We start from the raw sequence: 17,050 nt of genomic DNA on the forward strand, positions 1-17,050 counted from the left end.
TAGGGGCCATACAGGGGAGGTGGTGGGCACGGGCTGGAGGGGCCCTGGCTGGGGGTGAAATGGAGCAGGCAGAGGGGCTTTGGGCATCGTTCAAACCTTGTGCCCATGGATACCCTTCTGCAGTTATCCTGACAAATGGGCCTCAAGTCCCTCCTCACTGTTCCTCATGGGGAGCTCCCCATCTCCGGGGAAGCCCACTCCCGTCTAGAAGGCTCTGCTGATTGATCCCTGCCTCCCTCTGTCCTTCGCCCTGCCTCTGGGGCAGAGAGACCCAGCCTGCTCTCAGCAAGACAGGAGGAGTGGCCCGCCTCCCCCTCCCCTACCCCAAGGCTCCTCCAGCCTCAGTTGTCCCAGGTAAGGCCCATGACTGGGACACAGAAGATCTGGGTTCCTGTCCAGCTCCACCCCTGGGCAGCTGTGGAATCTGGGGCAGCTTTTTCACCTCTGAGCCTTCATCCCCTGCCCCGTAAGGGTGGACTTTTGCCTCTGTTTCTTTCCTTTGTTTTTTTTTGAGATGGAGTCTCGCTCTGTTGCCCAAGCTAGAGTGCAGTGGCGCAATCTCAGCTTACTGCAACCTCCACCTCCTGGTTCAAGTGATTCTCTTGCCTCAGCCTCCCGAGTAGCTGGGACTACAAGTGCGCACCACCATGCCGGGCTAATTTTTGCATTTTTAGTAGAAACAGGGTTTTACCATGTGGGCCAGGCTGGTCTTGAACTCCTGACCTCGTGTGATCCATCCACCTCAGCCTCCCAAAGCGCTGGGATTGTAGGTATGAGCCACCGCGCCTGGCCCTTTGTGTCTGTTTCTGAGGGTGACTGGGAAGATCCTGTGAGCCTGTGAGTGAATGAATGTATCACAGCTTGTTGATATGAACTACTTTGTGGCCCAGCCACTCAAGGGCACTGATGGGCCTGATTTCCAGACCCCCATCACCAGCCACTGCTGTGGGGTATCACTTCTCTGAACAGCCAAGCCTCCCCCGGCCCTCCCTCCCCCAGGCCTCCAGAACTGCTTGGGTGGGGCAGGGCTGGCTGAGTGCCAGCCCCGTCATGAGGCTGCAGAGCCTGAGCCCACTTGACCTTGGAAAGGGCCTCTCTCTGGCTGGGCTCCAAGGCTGCCCCCAAGAGATACCGGGTAGTGGCTGGGCAGCAGAGAGAACTGGGTGGGGCAGAGAGAGAACCGCTTGCCAGAGCTGTCCTGGGTCCCTGAGACAACAGGCTAGAGGACAGAGGAGAACGACCAGCCAGCCACGGGAGGGTCTCCGCTTGGCAGCTACATCAGCAGCCGGGCAGAGCCTACTCCTCACAGTCAAGTAGGCTGCCTGAGAACGGGGGTGAGCGCCCTGTCCTGGGAGATGTGTAAGCAACTGCTCAATGGCCTCTGTTAGGGGGGCAGGCGGGGCTCTAATACAAGACCAGGGGAATAAATTGGACCCAGAACCTAAAGAATCCCTGCTATTTGGGCTGCAGAGTGGCAGTCCTGTGAGCTGGGGGGTCTAACAGACTTTTCCCAGTATTTGCCCATTACATCCAACAATTGCCCCCATGGTTGTGCGTCACAAAGCCCGGGGTCCAAGCACCTCCAGTCACAGCTTCAAGACACACGCTGGATCCCGTTTCACAGCTCCTAACCCCCACTCAGGCCAGTGCTTTAAAAATTGCACACAGGTCCTGCCCCATTAGTGGGCTGGGAAATTGATTTAGTGAGTTGCACTACTTGTTTTCTGAAAATGAAATTAAAAAGAAAATTTCAAAATACTATGCATGTAGTGAGGGTAAATACTATTTTGTGACGCTCTTACTTCAGCTTTAAATATATAACCGGGTGCAGTGGCTCACGCCTGTAATCCCAGCACGTTGGGAGGCCGAGGCGGGAGGATGGCAAGAGCCCAGAAGGTTGCAACTGAGCTGTGATCGCATCACTGCACTCCAGCCTGGGCATTGGAGCAAGACTCTATATCTAAAAAATAAATATAAAGTACGTTAAAATAACAAACAGGATGTTTGCTTTTACTGCGGATTTTTTTTTTTTTTTTTTTTTTTTTTTGAGACGGAGTCTCGCTCTGTCGCCCAGGCTGGAGTGCAGTGGCGCGATCTCGGCTCACTGCAAGCTCCGCCTCCCGGGTTCACGCCATTCTCCTGCCTCAGCCTCCCGAGTAGCTGGGACTACAGGCGCCCACAACCGCGCCCGGCTAATTTTTTTGTATTTTTAGTAGAGACGGGGTTTCACCGTGGTCTCGATCTCCTGACCTTGTGATCCGCCCGCCTCGGCCTCCCAAAGTGCTGGGATTACAGGCGTGAGCCACCGCGCCCGGCCTTTACTGCGGATTTTGGTCAAAAAGCTTGAAAGCTACTGTCCTGTATAGAAATCCAGGAGGTGCCCCATAGAGCTCTGACGCACAGGTTCCTATTTCCCTGGATGTTTGGTTCCTAAAGATGTAAGTGTCACGACTTCCAGGATGCTGCTGTCCTGCCCTCAGAAGTAGCCTGTCCCTTGCTCAGTGGACCACCCAGGTCCAGGGCCCCACGCTCCTCCAGAGTCACCACCTCTCCCCAGGGCCTAGATCCCAGGCCGGGCCAAATTCCCTGCTTTCCGCTCAGCCCAGGCCCAGCCCTGCTCTGTCCTTGTGCTCTCCTGCTTGCCCCCATCTTCCTGGGACCTTCTCTCTAGGCCTTTTTACGCACACACACCCATGCATGCACACATGGGTGCATGGAGCTCAGCAAAGCAGGTTTGTGACTTACCTGCTTCCCTTCAGCATACAGTAGGTGCTCAATAAATGTTCACTCAATTATTTACAGAGCGCCCTCCGAGGCAAGGCACTCTGCTGTGTTGAGACACATCTGGCACCTGGCAGGAAGGCAGATCCTATGCCAGCTCAGGGGACGTTTAGGGTGATGAATGAATGGATGGATGGGGGTTGGCTGGAGCTGGAGATTCTCTGGCCTGAGGAGCCAGTGGGGAGGTGGTCAGAAGTAAAGAGGTGCACGCAGCCCATGGCCCCCCCATGGCAGGCATTCTGTTAGTGACAGTCCCTTGGGGCTGTGGCCCAGCATTGGGTCATGGGCAGGGGCTGACTCTTCCTCCTGCTGTCTCTGGTCCTTCTGAGGCCTCTGTCTGCCGTGCCTTCTCCCACTAGGTCCTGTACACATGTCCCTGCCACCCATCCTTGGGTGAAGCCAGGACATCCTCCCCCGAGCCCCTGACACCTGGGGGACACCTGGGAAGAGAAGCCCATGCTCCGTGGAGGGTGAGGCAGAGACTTGAGCCCTCTGACATCCTGTCCTCTCTCCCCTCTGTTCATGGCCACTGTGCTTGTGTACAGTGACACAGAGGGTCGTCTGGTCACTGCTCAGAGGCCACCTCCACTGGGAAGTTCTCCCTGACTACTGTGTCAAAAATAGCTTCTCCTTGGTCACGATCTGTCACATGGCCCAGTTAGACCCTTCCCAGGAATTGTGACGGGCTGGGTTATCTTGTCAGTCGTTAGATGTTTATGAAGCAGCTACTCTGTGCCAGGCTCTGGGAGTTGGGGTGAAGTAGGGAGGCAAGGTTCCTGCCCTTAATGAGGTTGCAAATGAAACTGCTTTGGCTGCTGAGGGCTGCCAGGAAGATCTGAGAGCTGGATGGGGAGGGCGGGCCTCGGGGCCTCTTGGGACAGGCAGCCTTTGAGTCAAGATCTGAATGGCAGGAAGGCCCGAGTGGTGGAGTCTTGGAGAAGAGAATTTCAACCAGAAAGAACAGCCAGTGCAAAGGCCCATCGATATGAACAAACTTGGTGCGTTAAAGGGATGGGAAGGAAGGTCTCTTCCGGTGGATGGGGAGTGGAGGGGGTGAGGTCAGAGAGGGCAGGACCTCCCCCGAGGCCAGGCATTCATCCCGAGTGCCCTGGGGAGACCAAGAGCTCTGATCAGGGAGTGATGTGGAGATGGACTGCGGGAGGTGGGTGGAGGCTGTGGGAGGAGGCGGCAGGCAGAGGCTGCGGGCTGCAATAGTGATGTGGTTCTTTGGGATGGATGACTGGGTGAGGGGATGCATCCGGGGCCCCGAGGTTCACCTGCTTTGGGCAAGCTCCCGAGTCCGCTGTGGGATGATGATAATAGCACCTGCCTTGCAGGTGTGGACCAGTGAGTGCTTGGCCCTCAGTGAACACTAAGTGCGTGTTAGTTATTATCCCACTGTTATTGCGGTTGGGCTTAGGGAAGGCTGGAGAATGACGCCCAGATGTCAGGCCTGAGCAACCTCCTGGGAGGAGTCACAGACTGAGATGGGGAAGGCAGGAGAGGGGAGGACAGGGGCATGGCTTGGGCTTGGCAGTACCGGGTTCGCGATGCCTCTTTACTGTCCAGCAGACACAGGGAGCGGGAGCCAAGTGGGCTTGTGGCTGCCTGGGGGGGAGGCGCAGGCCGGGTGGTATTTTAAGCCACAGGACTGGATGAGATCACAGGGAGGACTGGGGAGAAGGGAAGGGAGGTGGGCTGGCTGAGCTGGGCACGGCACGGTGTAGGGGCATGGAGAGGCCAGAGGCAGGAGAGCAAGGGGCGACCTGGAGAGGGACCCTCAGGCCTGGAGGACTCAAGGAGAAAGACGAGGGTCAGTCCAGAGCCTCCATCAGAGCTGCTGAGAGGGAAGGGGGCGCAGAGGAGCCCTGGAGGGGGCTGAGGGGAGACTAGGAGGTGAGGAAGAGTGGAGAGTAAGTCATCCCCTTCAAGAAGGGCTGCAGGCCGGGCATGGTGGCTCACGCCTGTAATCCCAACACTGTGAGAGGCCGAGGCAGGAGGATCACTTGAGCCCAGGAGTTCAAGATCAGCCTGGGTAACAGGGAGGGCCTGTCTCTACAAAAAAATTTTAAAATTAGCCAGGCACGACGACACACACCTGAAGTCCCGGCTATTCGGGAGGATCGCTTCAACCTGGGAAGTCAAGGCTACAGTGAGCCGTGATAGTGCCACTGCACTCCAGCCTGGGTGACAAAGCGAGACCCTGCCTCAAAAAATAAAAAAAGAAAGTCTTCTGCACTTTACAGTTTACAAACCCCTGCCCACACTGTTCGCCTTGGCAGCATGCCTGTACGCTGGGTGTTATTCCTTCCCATTTTACGGATGTGACTCAGGGAGGTTAAGAAATTTTCCCAAAGCCACGCAGCCCATAGGTGAAGTGTTCTCAGACTTTCGGGGTCACAGTCCTTTTTGACAACCTTATCAATGCTATGACCATTCTCTGGAAAATATGCATGTGTACACATTAATTTTAAAACTCTTCATGTGCATTTCCCCACAGGTAATACGTTCATACGGTTCTAAAATTCAAAAAGACACAAACGGGAATACAGTGACAGTTCTTCCTCCCACCCTGTCCCCAGCCACCTGCTTTCCCTCCCTGGAGCCGCCAATGTCACCAGCTTCCTGGGTCACCATCCACAGACAAGCAGAGACAAGCAAATATGTGTATCTATAAATTTCTTCTCTCTCCTTTTTTACACAAATGGTAGCTACTATACTCACCGCTCATCACTGTTGCCTTTTTTTGCTTAAAAATACATCTTGAAGACCTACATTGCTCCTCACAGAGCTCCCTCCTGGCTTTTTCTGTCTGTGTGCTGTGCCATTCGTGGATGGGCATTTGGGCCGCTTCCAAGCGGCGCCGCTGAAGGCAGGGCTGCTCGTTCCCCGCGTGTGAGTCTCGGGCTGGAGTCCCAGGAGGGCCCAGCAGGCGATACCACCCAGTGGCCTCCGCTGGATAAGCGAGGGAGTGGGGCTCTAACTCAGCCCTGACTGTTCCTCACTCCTCCCTGCTCCCGCGCCACTTCTTTAGGGGGCACCTGCTGGGTCCAGCCGAGCATCCCAGGGAAATCCTGTGTGTGTGTGTGTGTGTGAGTGGGGGACATGAGCCCCCATCCCCCAAGGTGCTGGGAGACACCCCCCACCAGCCAGCAGCCCCAGCTCCTGGAGTCTTGTTTGCTGACAGCTGAGGATGACGCAATGGGATGGGGGAGCAGCAACCACCACCTCACCCCCAGCCCCAGCCCCACCCAGGCTGGAGTGCAGGAATGAGGGCCAGATGATGATCACACCTGGGCTGTGCCGAGGTCACCTCTGCCGCAACTTCCCTGACCCCCGCCCAGCACAGCTCCCGGCCCCTCCCCAGCACCTCCCCTTCTACCCGGCCCTGGAGGAGATTTCGCCCTTGCTGCCTGGGGAGGGAGGGAAGCCAAGTGGAGGAGCAACTCTGCTGAGAGCTCCCTGTCCTGGCTATGAGCCAGCCTCCCTCCCCTGCTGCTCCTGCTCTCTGGCCAGTCCCCCTCATCCGCTCCTCAGCTTCTCTCCCATCTGTAGGGCTGCTGGGGCCAGGGCTGAGACACTCTCTCCTTTTCCATGCCCTTGGCCCAGGCGGTCTTGCCCACCCTCACAACTCAACCTGTCACCAGCGTTCACCGTCTCATGCACCCAGCTCTGCCCGCCCTCTCTCTGGAGACTCAGGATCTGACGTGGGGTAGACATCTGCATTTGGACGTTCAAAGCCACTGCACACGGTAAACCGTCGCTCCCAAAACCTGGCCCCGTTTCAGTCTTCCACCACTACTGGCCACTCGACAACCCCCTTCCACCCCTAAACCCTGCGGACTCTTCACCCAGAATGCGTGTGTCCCAAATTCATCTCCTCTTGAGCTCCATGGCCGCCATCCTGGTAGCTCCAAGCTACCATCATGCTCTTCTCACCAGCCTAATACACTTCATCACAGCGACTGGTGCTGCGCTCTGGACAGTGCAGGCTTCAAAAGCTGGCTGAGACAAGGGCCAGGGTGCCACTGGGATTATATTGGGAATGTTTATCTTTTATTCTTATTCATTATTATTATTATTATTATTATTTGAGATAGAGTCTCATTCTGTTGCCCAGGCTGGAGTGCAGTGGCGAGATCTTGGCTCATTGCAACCTCTGCCTCCTGGGTTCAAGCGATTCTCCTGCCTTAGCTTCCTGAGTAGCTGGGATTACAGGCAGGCGCCACCATGCCTGGCTAATTTTTGCATTTTCAGTGGACACGGTGTTTTACCATGTTGGCCAGGCTGGTCTCAAATTCCTGACCTCAGGTGATTTACCTGCATCAGCCTCTCAAGGTGCTGGGATTACAGGTGTGAGCCACCATGCCCAGCCCATTTTTTACGTTTTAGGGAAAAAGTTTCACTATGTTGCCAAGGCTGATCTGAAACTCCTGGGCTCAGGCAATCCACCTGCCTCAGCCTCCCGAAGTGTTGGAATTACAGGCATGAGCCAATACACCTGGCTAGAAATGTATTTCCTTTTTTTTTTTTTTTTTTTTTTTGAGACGGAGTCTCGCTCTGTTGCCCAGGCTGGAGTGCAGTGGCACGATCTCAGCTCACTGCAAGCTCCGCCTCCCGGGTTCACGCCATTCTTCTGCCTTAGCCTCCCAAGTAGCTGGGACTACAGGCACCCACCACCAGGCCCGACTAATTTTTTGTATTTTTTAGTAGAGACGGGGTTTCACCATGTTAGCCAGGATGGTCTCAATCTCTTGACCTTGTGATCTGCCCGTCTCGGCCTCCCAAAGTGCTGGGATTAAAGGCATGAGCCACTGTGCCCACCCAGAATGTTGTATTTCTTAAGCCTGGTGGTAGATACACAAGGCTTTATTTTATTTTATTTTATTTATTTATTTGAGACGGAGTCTCACTCTGTCACCCAGGCTCGAGTGCAATGGCATGACCTTGGCTCACTGTCCTGGGTTTAAGTGATTCTCCTGCCTCAGCCTCCTGAGTAGTTGAGATTACAGATGCCCACCACCGTGCCTGGCTAGTTTTTGTATTTTTAGTAGAGATGGGGTTTCACCATGTTGGCCAGGCTGGTCTCGATCTCCTGACTTCATGATCTGCCCGCCTCGGCCTCCCAAAGTGCTGGGATTGCACCTCACAGGTCCAAGCAATCCTCTCACCTCAACCTCCTGAGTAGCTGGGACTATAGGCATGCACTACCACACTCAGCTAACATACATTTTTTGTAGAGATGGGGTTTTACCATGTTGCCCAGCATGGTCTTGGATTCATGGCCTCACGTGATCCTTCTGCCTCTGCCTCCCAAAGTGCTGGGACTATGGGTGTGAGCCACCATGCCTGGCCAAAAGGCTTTATTGTATTAGTCCTTATTCCTATTTGTCTTAAATATTTCACATGGAAATTTAAAACCAGACCAGGCAAAGCCTGACAGCCCGCCAGCCCTGAGGGTGACATCCGCAGCCCTTGCCACCTCCTGCCTCTGTGGCCTCATCCTGGTCCACTCACTCCCAGGCTCACTTCACGGCCACAACTTGGCCTTCCTGCAGCTTCTCAACACCAAACTCAGACTTTTGGAACTTCCTCTCCTCTCCTCTCCTCTCCTCTCCTCTCCTCTCCTCTCCTCTCCTCTCTCTCCTCTCCTCTCCTCTCCTCTCCTCTCCTCTCTCTCCTCCTCTCCTCTCCTCTCCTCTCCCCTCCCCTCCCCTCCCCTCCCCTCCCCTCCCCTCCCCTCCCCTCCCCTCCCCTCCCCTCCCCCCTCCCCTCCCCTCCCCTCCCCTCCCCTCCCCTCCCCCCCTCCCCTCCCCTCCCCCCCTCCCCTCCCCTCCCCCCCCCCCTTTCCCCCCCTTTCCTCCCCCTTTCCTCCCCCTTTCCTCCCCCTTTCCTCCCCCTTTCCTTCCCCTTTCCTTTCCTTTCCGTCTTGCTCTGTCGCTAGGCTGGAGTGTAAAGGCGCGATCTCGGCTCATTGCAGCCTCTGCCTCCTGGGTTCCAGCGATTCTCCTGCCTCAGCCTCCCAAATAGCTGGGAGTACAGACGCCCACCAGCACGCCCAGCTAATTTTTTGTATTTTTAGTAGAGACAGGGTTTCACCATGTTAGCCAGGATGGTCTCGATCTCCTGACCTCATGATCTGCCCACCTCAGCCTTCCAAAGTGCTGGGATTACAGGCGTGAGCCACTGCACCTGGCCCCCCTTTCTTTCTTTCTCTCTTTCTTTCTCTCTCTCTCTCTCTCTCTTTCCTTCCTTCCTTCCTTCCTTCCTTCCTTCCTTCCTTCCTTCCTTCCTGTCTTCCTTCCTTCCTTCCTTTCCTTTCCTTTCTTTCCTTTCTTTCTTACAGTCTTGCTCTGTCACGCAGGCTGGAGTGTAGTGGCACGATCTCGACCTCCGCCTCCCAGGTTCAAGCAATTCTCCTGCCTCAGCCTCCCAGGTAACTGGGATTACAGCCACCACACCTGGCTAATTTTTTTTTTTTTTTTTTTTTTTTTTTTTTTTTTGAGACGGAGTATGTCTCTGTCGCCCAGGCTGGAATGCAGTGGCGTGATCTCGGCTCACTGCAACCTCCCCATCCCAGGTTCAAACAATTCTCCTGCCTCAGCCTCCCTAGTACCTGGGACTATAGGCTCCTGCCACCACGGCCAGCTAATTTTTGTATTTTCAGTAGAGACAGGGATTTCACCAAGTTGGCCAGGCTGGTCTCAAACTCCTGACCTCAGATGATCCACCCGCCTCGACCTCCCAAAGTGCTAGGAATACAGGCGTGAGCCACCATGCCCAGCCTAATTTTTGTATTTTTAGTAGAGACAGGGTTTCACCATGTTGGCCAAGCTGGTCTGGAACTCCTGACCTCAAGTGATCTGCCCACCTCAGCCTCCCAAAGTGCTAGGATTACAGGCGTGAGCCACTGCACCCGACCTCCTGGAGTATTCTATGCCCCACTTTCACAAAGATACACAGTTCTCCTGACCGACTCCCACTTACTACCCAAGTCTTGGCTCTGCCACTTTCTCACAGAGGCCTTTGGAGGTGCCCATCAAACCGGAGCCCCCTCCTCTGTCTCACTCCATCTTGCACTTTTCCTTCAAACTGCTTAACGCCACGCGCATCCGGCCACCTGGGATGGCCAATGCCTGCCATCCAGTATCTCTCACCAGCTCATCCACAAGCCGGCAGAGTCCAAGGCCTGCGTCTGGCCCGCAGCTAGCATGCAGTCCATAGTAACTGAGTGAGAGCCCCAGCGAGGCAGTGGGGTGTTGAAGCCCCACCGGCCGCCACTGAGGGAGCTGGGGAGCTGAGGTTGTTCTGGAAAAGAGAAACTTCAGGGATCCACTGACCTTCACATCCCTGTGGGGAAGATGGGCACAGGTATTTGTGGAGGGTGGGAAGCCCCAGCAAGGGCAGAGGCCTGGCGTCAGCAATTCAGCAAAGGGCGCACCCGTGGGTTGAAACAGGTGGCCTCTGGGTCCTCCAGCCCCCAGGGTCTGTGATTTGTCCCTGACAAAGGCCTGCTGGACATTGTGGGGAACTTGCTTGTCAGCCTGCTCCAAGTCGGGGGCATTGCTTGCTTGTTGCCGGCCAAGTGGTTGGGAGGGCCCGGCGGGGTGCAGAGTGGGAGGAATGAGCCGGTTCACCCCCCGCTGCTTCAAGCCCCTGTGGAGCCCAAAGCTTGGTCTCCAGGATTTGGCTGGACCTGAAATCAGGAACCTGGGTCCTGGCTCCAACTTGCCCTGTGATCCAGTTTCTCCTTCCCCATAGGACTGACTTCACAGAACCGGACACGTAGTAGGACTGGATGCTTACTGGATGGAAGCAAGCGTGTGACAGTATTCCTTCGAGACAGGACAGTAGCATGCCTTGTTAGTGTGCTTTGATGCCATTGCCCAGGCCCACATCCTGGCTTTACCACTCATAAGCTGTGTGACCTTGGGCAAGTTGCTGAATCTCTCTGTGCCTTGCTTTTCTTCTAAAACAGGGGTAATGGTAATTTCCTCTGAGATCATTGTGAGGATGATAGGAATCGATCAGTGTAAAGCACAGAGTAAATGCGTGCTCAGTGCTCAGATGCTCAGCCAGGATTTTTGCGATGTCAGAGGGTTGCCTGGTGAGGGAGGGGCTAGGTGTGCCACAGGCTTTCCAGGTCCGGAAGAAGGTGGGGAGGGAGACGACTTTCTTGAGTACCCACCATGTGGCATGCGTTTTTGGGACAATCCACATCAGGCCCTGCAGGTAGGCACTGCGATGTTCCTTTCACCAATGGAGATACCGAGGCTCAGAGAATCCAGTGACCTGCTAGAGCCAAGTGGGACTGAGCCTGATTCCAGCCCAGCTCTGTGTGATCCAGCGCTGCTGTTCTTGTCCACTTGCTCCCTAGTGCGGTAAATGAAGACAAACTGGGTAGGGCCCTGTGGATGAGGCCCAAGCGGGCTCTGGGATGCTGCATCTGAACTTCAGGGGAGGAAATCAAGAGGGAGCAATGTTCAGCCTTGAGTAAAATGCGCCTTATCGATCACTTACTCTGGGCTGGGCACGTGGTGTGCATGATCCCATTTATCCTCATTACAGTCTTAGGAAGTCTGCTCTATTATTAGCTTCTCCTAAACATGGGGCATGCAGGGACTAGAGAGGTTAAGTGCCTCGCATAAGGTCACCTGGGCACAAAGTTGTTTGGAGGCTCCAGAGCTGAAGCCGCTGCACCAGGAGGGGCGTTCCTGAGACTCATGAAGAGGAGGGAGTCAGGCCTCCCAGGGACAGGGGACTACAGGGCCTGCAGAGGGCAGTGGCAGGTGGGGACCCTGCCACAGTGTCTCCTGTGGCTCGGTCTGTCTTTGGCTCCCCTTACCCTTGGAGGGGTACAGCTCAAAGAGCCGTGGCCCTGGGCTCTTGAGTTCTCTTCCCCCCTGCAAAGCTCCACACGTTGGAGTGGAAAGCCAGTCAAATCAGACCTGAGGGCCTCAGCTGGAGTGGGGACAGACTGCTTGCTCCTCAGGGGCTGGGAAATGGAACAGTGGTGTCAATTCTGTCTATTTCTTTCTTTCTTTTTTTTTTTTTTTTTTTCCTGAGACAGAGTCTTGCTCTGTTGCCCAGACTGGAGTGCAGTGGCACGATCTCGGCTCACTGCAGCCCCTGCTTCCTGGGTTCAAGTGATTTTCCTGCCTCAGCCTCCCAGGTAGCTGGGATTACAGGCACCCGCCACCATGCCTGGCTAATTTTTGTATTTTTAGTAGACACGGGGTTTCACCATGGTGGCCAGGCTGGTCTCAAACTCCTGACCTCAGGTGATCCGCCCGCCTTGGCCTCCCAAAGTGCTAGGATTACTGGTGTGAGCCACCGTGCCCAGCCAATTCTGTTTATTCCTTCTAGGGAAATCGTCCACCCTTCAGGACCCGTCCTTGGTGCGCTGAGTTATGTCCTGGGCTGTGTCCCCTGACCTCCACTGCCCTGTGCTGGCTTCCTCTGGTGGGATGTTTGCTGGAGAGCCGGCCTCCCCCTCTAGGCCCAGGAGGGCTCAGGGATGGCTGGGGCTAAGGAGACTCAGGAGCATCCCCCATCTGTCACCTGACTCCAAGCTCTGTCTGAGTGCCTTGTTTTGTACACCTTCCCATCTCTCCTGCCGGGGAGCCATGATGGCCCCCCCATCTCGCAGACAGAGGGAAGGAACTTCTGACCAGAGCATGTTAGTGGTGGAGTCAGGAGTGGAAGGGGTTCCCGGCTCCCGGTGCAGCATTCTCGGTCATCAGCAGCTGCATCTTTGTCATCACTGTTATCAACATTAGTTTTTGCACTTTACCTGCAATGTAATAATGCATGGTGGTTGTCATGTTCACAAGGCAGTGGCCTGATGAGGAAGGTACCAGTATCATCATCTCCAGTTTGCAGATGAGAAAACTGAGGTTCAAAGAGGATATGCTTGGAGGTGACAGAGCTGAGACTGAGAGCCAGGTCTTGCCACCCCAAACATATGGGTTTAACCAGTACAATTTTTCACATCAAACGGAGGCCAAGTGTTGCAGATAGACAGTGAGGCCTGAGGGCTCAGAGCAGCAGGGTCAGAGAGCCTCAGGGGCTCAGGGTAGGTCTGGAGGGATGGGGAGAGCCTGGGGGTCCCAGGTTGAGCCGGGTGATATGGCAGGAGAAGGGTTCCCAAAGCCAGAGGCTGGGGACCAGGGTGAGCCAAGGACCTGGAACCAGTCAGACTCAAGTTAGAGTTCCAGCTTTGTCACTGCTGCTGTGTGGCCCCCAAGCTCAGCATCATCCCCCAACCCCCCGGCATCTCTGTAGCCTGCAATTCTTCAGCTGGGGAGGAGAAATAACAACCCTTCTTGTTACTGTGGTAGGTGATTAATAAATACTTGTTAAATACACAAAGGATACAGTGATGCTTCAGTGAGAGAGAGGAGGCAGCGCCTGGCATGGAGTTGGCAGAAATTCCCTGAGAGGGGCTGGAGAGAGAGGATGACTGGTTCCTCAGGTCCCCAAGGCTGAGCTCTGTGACCTCGGGCAAGTCACATCACCTCCCTGGTTGTCTCACCCAGTAACAGTCACCTCGAAGTCTGGTGATGGGATGACATGAGATGCATGACAGCCTGGCAGACTGGCACTGGCCACTGTTCCCCAGGCGTGAGCTCCCTGCTGCTGTCTAAAGGAGCAGAGTTTCAGGCAGGGCTGGAGCTGCTGCCTGGCTCCGGCAGGGCCTGGCGGAGGTGCCCCTGCAACAGCCATCATGTGTCTGGTCAGTGGCACGGGTCTCGGGAGGAGGTTTGCCCTCGAAGCCTTCCAGGTGCTGGGACCTGCCGAGGCTGCTGCCAGCTGATCAGCGTTTCTTTTTCAAAGAGGGTTGTGGGCAAGGACAGATAAGTTCGTGTCCTAAAATTGTCGGGAAAACCTAAAAGTTGACAGGGTTGGGGTGGTCTTCCTGCCTCCTCTGGACCCCCAGGAGGCAGAGTCTGCAGCCCCTCCCTAATTCCTCAGGATGGGGCAGAATGGCTGGTGTCAGTGGTGAGGCCTGAACTTCCTTCCACAGTTGTTGACTTACTGTGCCACCTTGGACACGGTGCCATGCCCTGTTCTTGGCCTCGGTTTCCCCAGCTGGCTAATGAAGTCTGGACTAGAGACCTGCAGATTTTGGATGTTTACAGCACAGTAAAATTAAAAGAAAGCCAGACGCAGTGGCTCATGCCTGTGATCCCAGCATTTTGGGAGGCTGAGGCAGGAGGACAGCTTGAGGCCAGGAGTTTGAGACTAGCCTAGAAAACATAATAAGACCCCCTCTCTATACTTTTATACTCTATAAAAAATAGTAATAATCGCCGGGCACAGTGACTCACACCTGTAATCTCAGCACTTTGGGAGGCCAAGACGGGCGGATCACGAGGTCAGGAGATCGAGACCATCCTGGCTAACATGGTGAAAACGCATCTCTACTAAAAATAAAAAAAATCAGCCGGGTGTGGTGGCGGGCACCTGTAGTCCCAGCTACTCAGGAGAGCAAGACAGGAGAATGGCGCGAACCTGGGAGGTGGAGGTTGCAGTGAGCCAAGATCGCGCCACTGCACTCCAGCTTGGGCGACAGAGACAGAGCGAGACTCGGTCTCAAAAAAAAAAAAAAAAAAAAGTAATATTTTTTATTTTTATTTATTTATTTTTTGAGACAGAGTTTCACTCTTGTTGCCCAGGCTGGAGTGCAATGACACAATCTCAGCTCACTGTAACCTCCACCTCCCAGGTTCAAGTGGTCCTCCTGCCTCAGCCTCCCGAGTAGCTGGGATTACAGGCACCCACCACCACGCCCGGCTAGTTTTGTATTTTTAGTAGAAACGGGTTTCTCCATGTTGGTCAGGCTGGTCTCAAACTCCTGACCTCAGGTGATTCGCCTGCCTTGGCCCTCCAAAGTGCTGGGATTACAGGCGTGAGCCACCGCGCCCGGCCAATAATAAATTTTTAAAAATTAAAAGTCTGGTAACTGGTGTAGCACTGTCACTTCTTCATTTTGCCAAGAAAAGACATTAACATTTTAAAAGCAGTCAGCATCTCCTGTGACCATCACTTTCTAAAAAAATGTTTGCAACTGAAAGAGTCCCAGGATATAAAGGACAGCAGTACCATTGATGTTTTTTTTGAGATGGAGTCTTGCTCTGTTGCCCAGGCTGGAGTGCAGTGGTGTGATCTTGGCTGACTGCAACCTCTGCCTGCTGGGTTCAAGCAATTCTCATGCCTCAGCCTCCCGAGGAGCTGGGATTACAGGCGTGTGCCACCATGCCCAGCTAATTTTTTTGTATTTTTTGTAGAGATGGGGTTTTGCCATGTTGCTCAGGCTGGTCTTGAACTCCTGGCCTCAAGAGATCCGCCTGCCTCTGCCTCCCAAAGTGCTGGGGTTACAGGCGTGAACCACCGCGCCTGGCCCATTGATCCTTCTTAGGCTCATTTTGCCATGGGCTAGTGGCCCACACTGGGGGTTTCAGAAACCTCAGGCCCCACTTCACCAATCCCTCTGGTTCTATCATTTATATGTCAAGCTCTGTGACCTTCAAAAAAGCTGGGGAGGATGAGTAGTCCCTTAATTGGAGGAGGACCTGACCCCAGGGAGAGGAAGAACTTGTTCAAGGTCACATGCAGGGGCGTGGCAGGGGGCCTCCCACAAAAGTAGTTTAATCATAGGGATAAAGCAGACACCTAAACAACCAGGGCTCTTTTTTATTTTATTATTTATTTATTTATTTATTTTGAGATGGAGTCTCACTGTGTCACCCAGCCTAGAGTGCAGTGGCTTAATCTCGGCTCACTGCAACCTCCGCCTCCCAAGTTCAAGCAATTCTCCTGCCTCAGCCTCCCTAGTAGCTGGGATTACAGGCGCCCACCACCATGCCTGGCTAATTTTTTTGAATTTTTAGTAGAGACAGAGTTTCACGAAGTTGGCCAGGCTGGTCTTGAACTCCTGGCCTCGAGGGATCTGCCCGGCCTCCCAAAGTGCTGGGATTACAGGTGCGAGTCACCGCGCCCAGCAGGGCTCTTTTTAAAAAAAATATCACTAGTCAGAGGAGGATGGTACTGAATTGTCAAGGCCTTTTGACCATCTCCTGCCATCGTCAGCCTTCCCCAGGAAGCCCCATGTGACAAGGAAGAGAAAACCTGGCCATCTCCTCGTGGTTGTCACATGAGAACACAATGCCCAGCTCATACCCTTCACTTTTTGGCCAGGCCTTGCACAGGTCAGCCTCGAATTAGCAGCGGAACCTCTCTCTCTTGCTAAAATGGTCTGTGGTGGCAGCAGCATGCACTTATTTGAGCGAGTCACTGCAGACCAAGGGTTTTCAGGGGGATGGGGTGTCCCAGGGGCTGCTGCATGGGGAAGGGTGCCAGGTCTGAGGAGTGCCAGGGAAGCAGCTTTCCTGCTAAGCTCCAGGATGTGCTGGGGGCACTGGGAACCCAAGACAGGACCCAGCACATAGCAAAAGCTCAGGATACCTGCTGTAAGCTGTCGGGGAGGTGTCAGGGTGAGGGGTAAACTATGTCCCCATCGGGCTGCACTGTGGAGCCCAGTGGGCTGGAGGGGCTGGGGAGTGAGTGTTGCCGTTGGGGCTGGGGATTGTGGAAGCTCAGGGTTGACCCTGGGCACTCGCTAATGGGGAGGGGTGGGCACTGCTGGCAAGGGGACGCCCAATCTCTGTAGCCATTAGGGGATCGGCTCCCTTAACCCCAAGGCCCCTCCCATGAAGACATCTCATCTGCAGCACCAGGTGAACTTGCCAGGTCAGGAGCCAATCCCACCGGGCAGAGAACCAGGGATGCCCTGGAACCCTGGGCTTGTGTTTGGCCTTGGGCAGGGGCCCCCACCCTCTCTGGAACTCAGTGACCTCACCTGTTGAAGGCCTGGGCCGCCACACCCTGTCCCCTCTGCCTCTATCCTGCACACCTGTGGATGGTGGTCCAGTTTGGACTGGCTGATTTCTTCCCTGCCTTTGCCCCAAAACCCACCCCAGCCCCCTCCAGGGAGGAAGTGGATGAGGAACCCAGGGGTGGGGGTGAGGCCTTGTTCAGGGCTGGCCCACCTGGCCCCACTCTGGGACTCTTAGCAAGTCCTTCCTATCTCTGGATTTCCTTGGCCTCAGACATAAAATGAGGGTCCTGAACTCGGTGACCCTATGCTCCTCCTGTCCTGACGTCCGCGGTGCTCCTGGAGCCATTTGAGGCAGTGGGACAGAACAGGGGGAATATGTTTAGCAAAGAAAGGCCTCCCTGAAAACTCTATTTATAGAGCAGAAGGTGT

General features: G+C 54.8%; 3 protein-coding genes across 6 annotated transcripts in view; 1 reads left to right on the top strand and 2 right to left on the bottom strand.

Moving 5' to 3' along the window:
• The window catches only part of GTPBP1 (GTP binding protein 1), a 310,687-nt gene extending 298,269 nt beyond the window's left edge, over positions 1-12,418 (bottom strand). The window contains exon 1 of the mRNA XM_050806203.1: positions 12,415-12,418. The gene's annotated coding sequence lies outside the window, so the exon portion shown is untranslated. The remainder of the gene's footprint in view (positions 1-12,414) is intronic.
• The window catches only part of CBY1 (chibby family member 1, beta catenin antagonist), a 628,117-nt gene that overhangs the window by 232,119 nt on the left and 378,948 nt on the right, over positions 1-17,050 (bottom strand). The window lies entirely within an intron of this gene.
• The window catches only part of KCNJ4 (potassium inwardly rectifying channel subfamily J member 4), a 29,607-nt gene that overhangs the window by 7,601 nt on the left and 4,956 nt on the right, over positions 1-17,050 (top strand). The window lies entirely within an intron of this gene.

This window comes from Macaca thibetana, chromosome 10 (assembly GCF_024542745.1).
Source record: "Macaca thibetana thibetana isolate TM-01 chromosome 10, ASM2454274v1, whole genome shotgun sequence".
Classification (NCBI taxonomy): Eukaryota; Metazoa; Chordata; class Mammalia; order Primates; family Cercopithecidae; genus Macaca; species Macaca thibetana.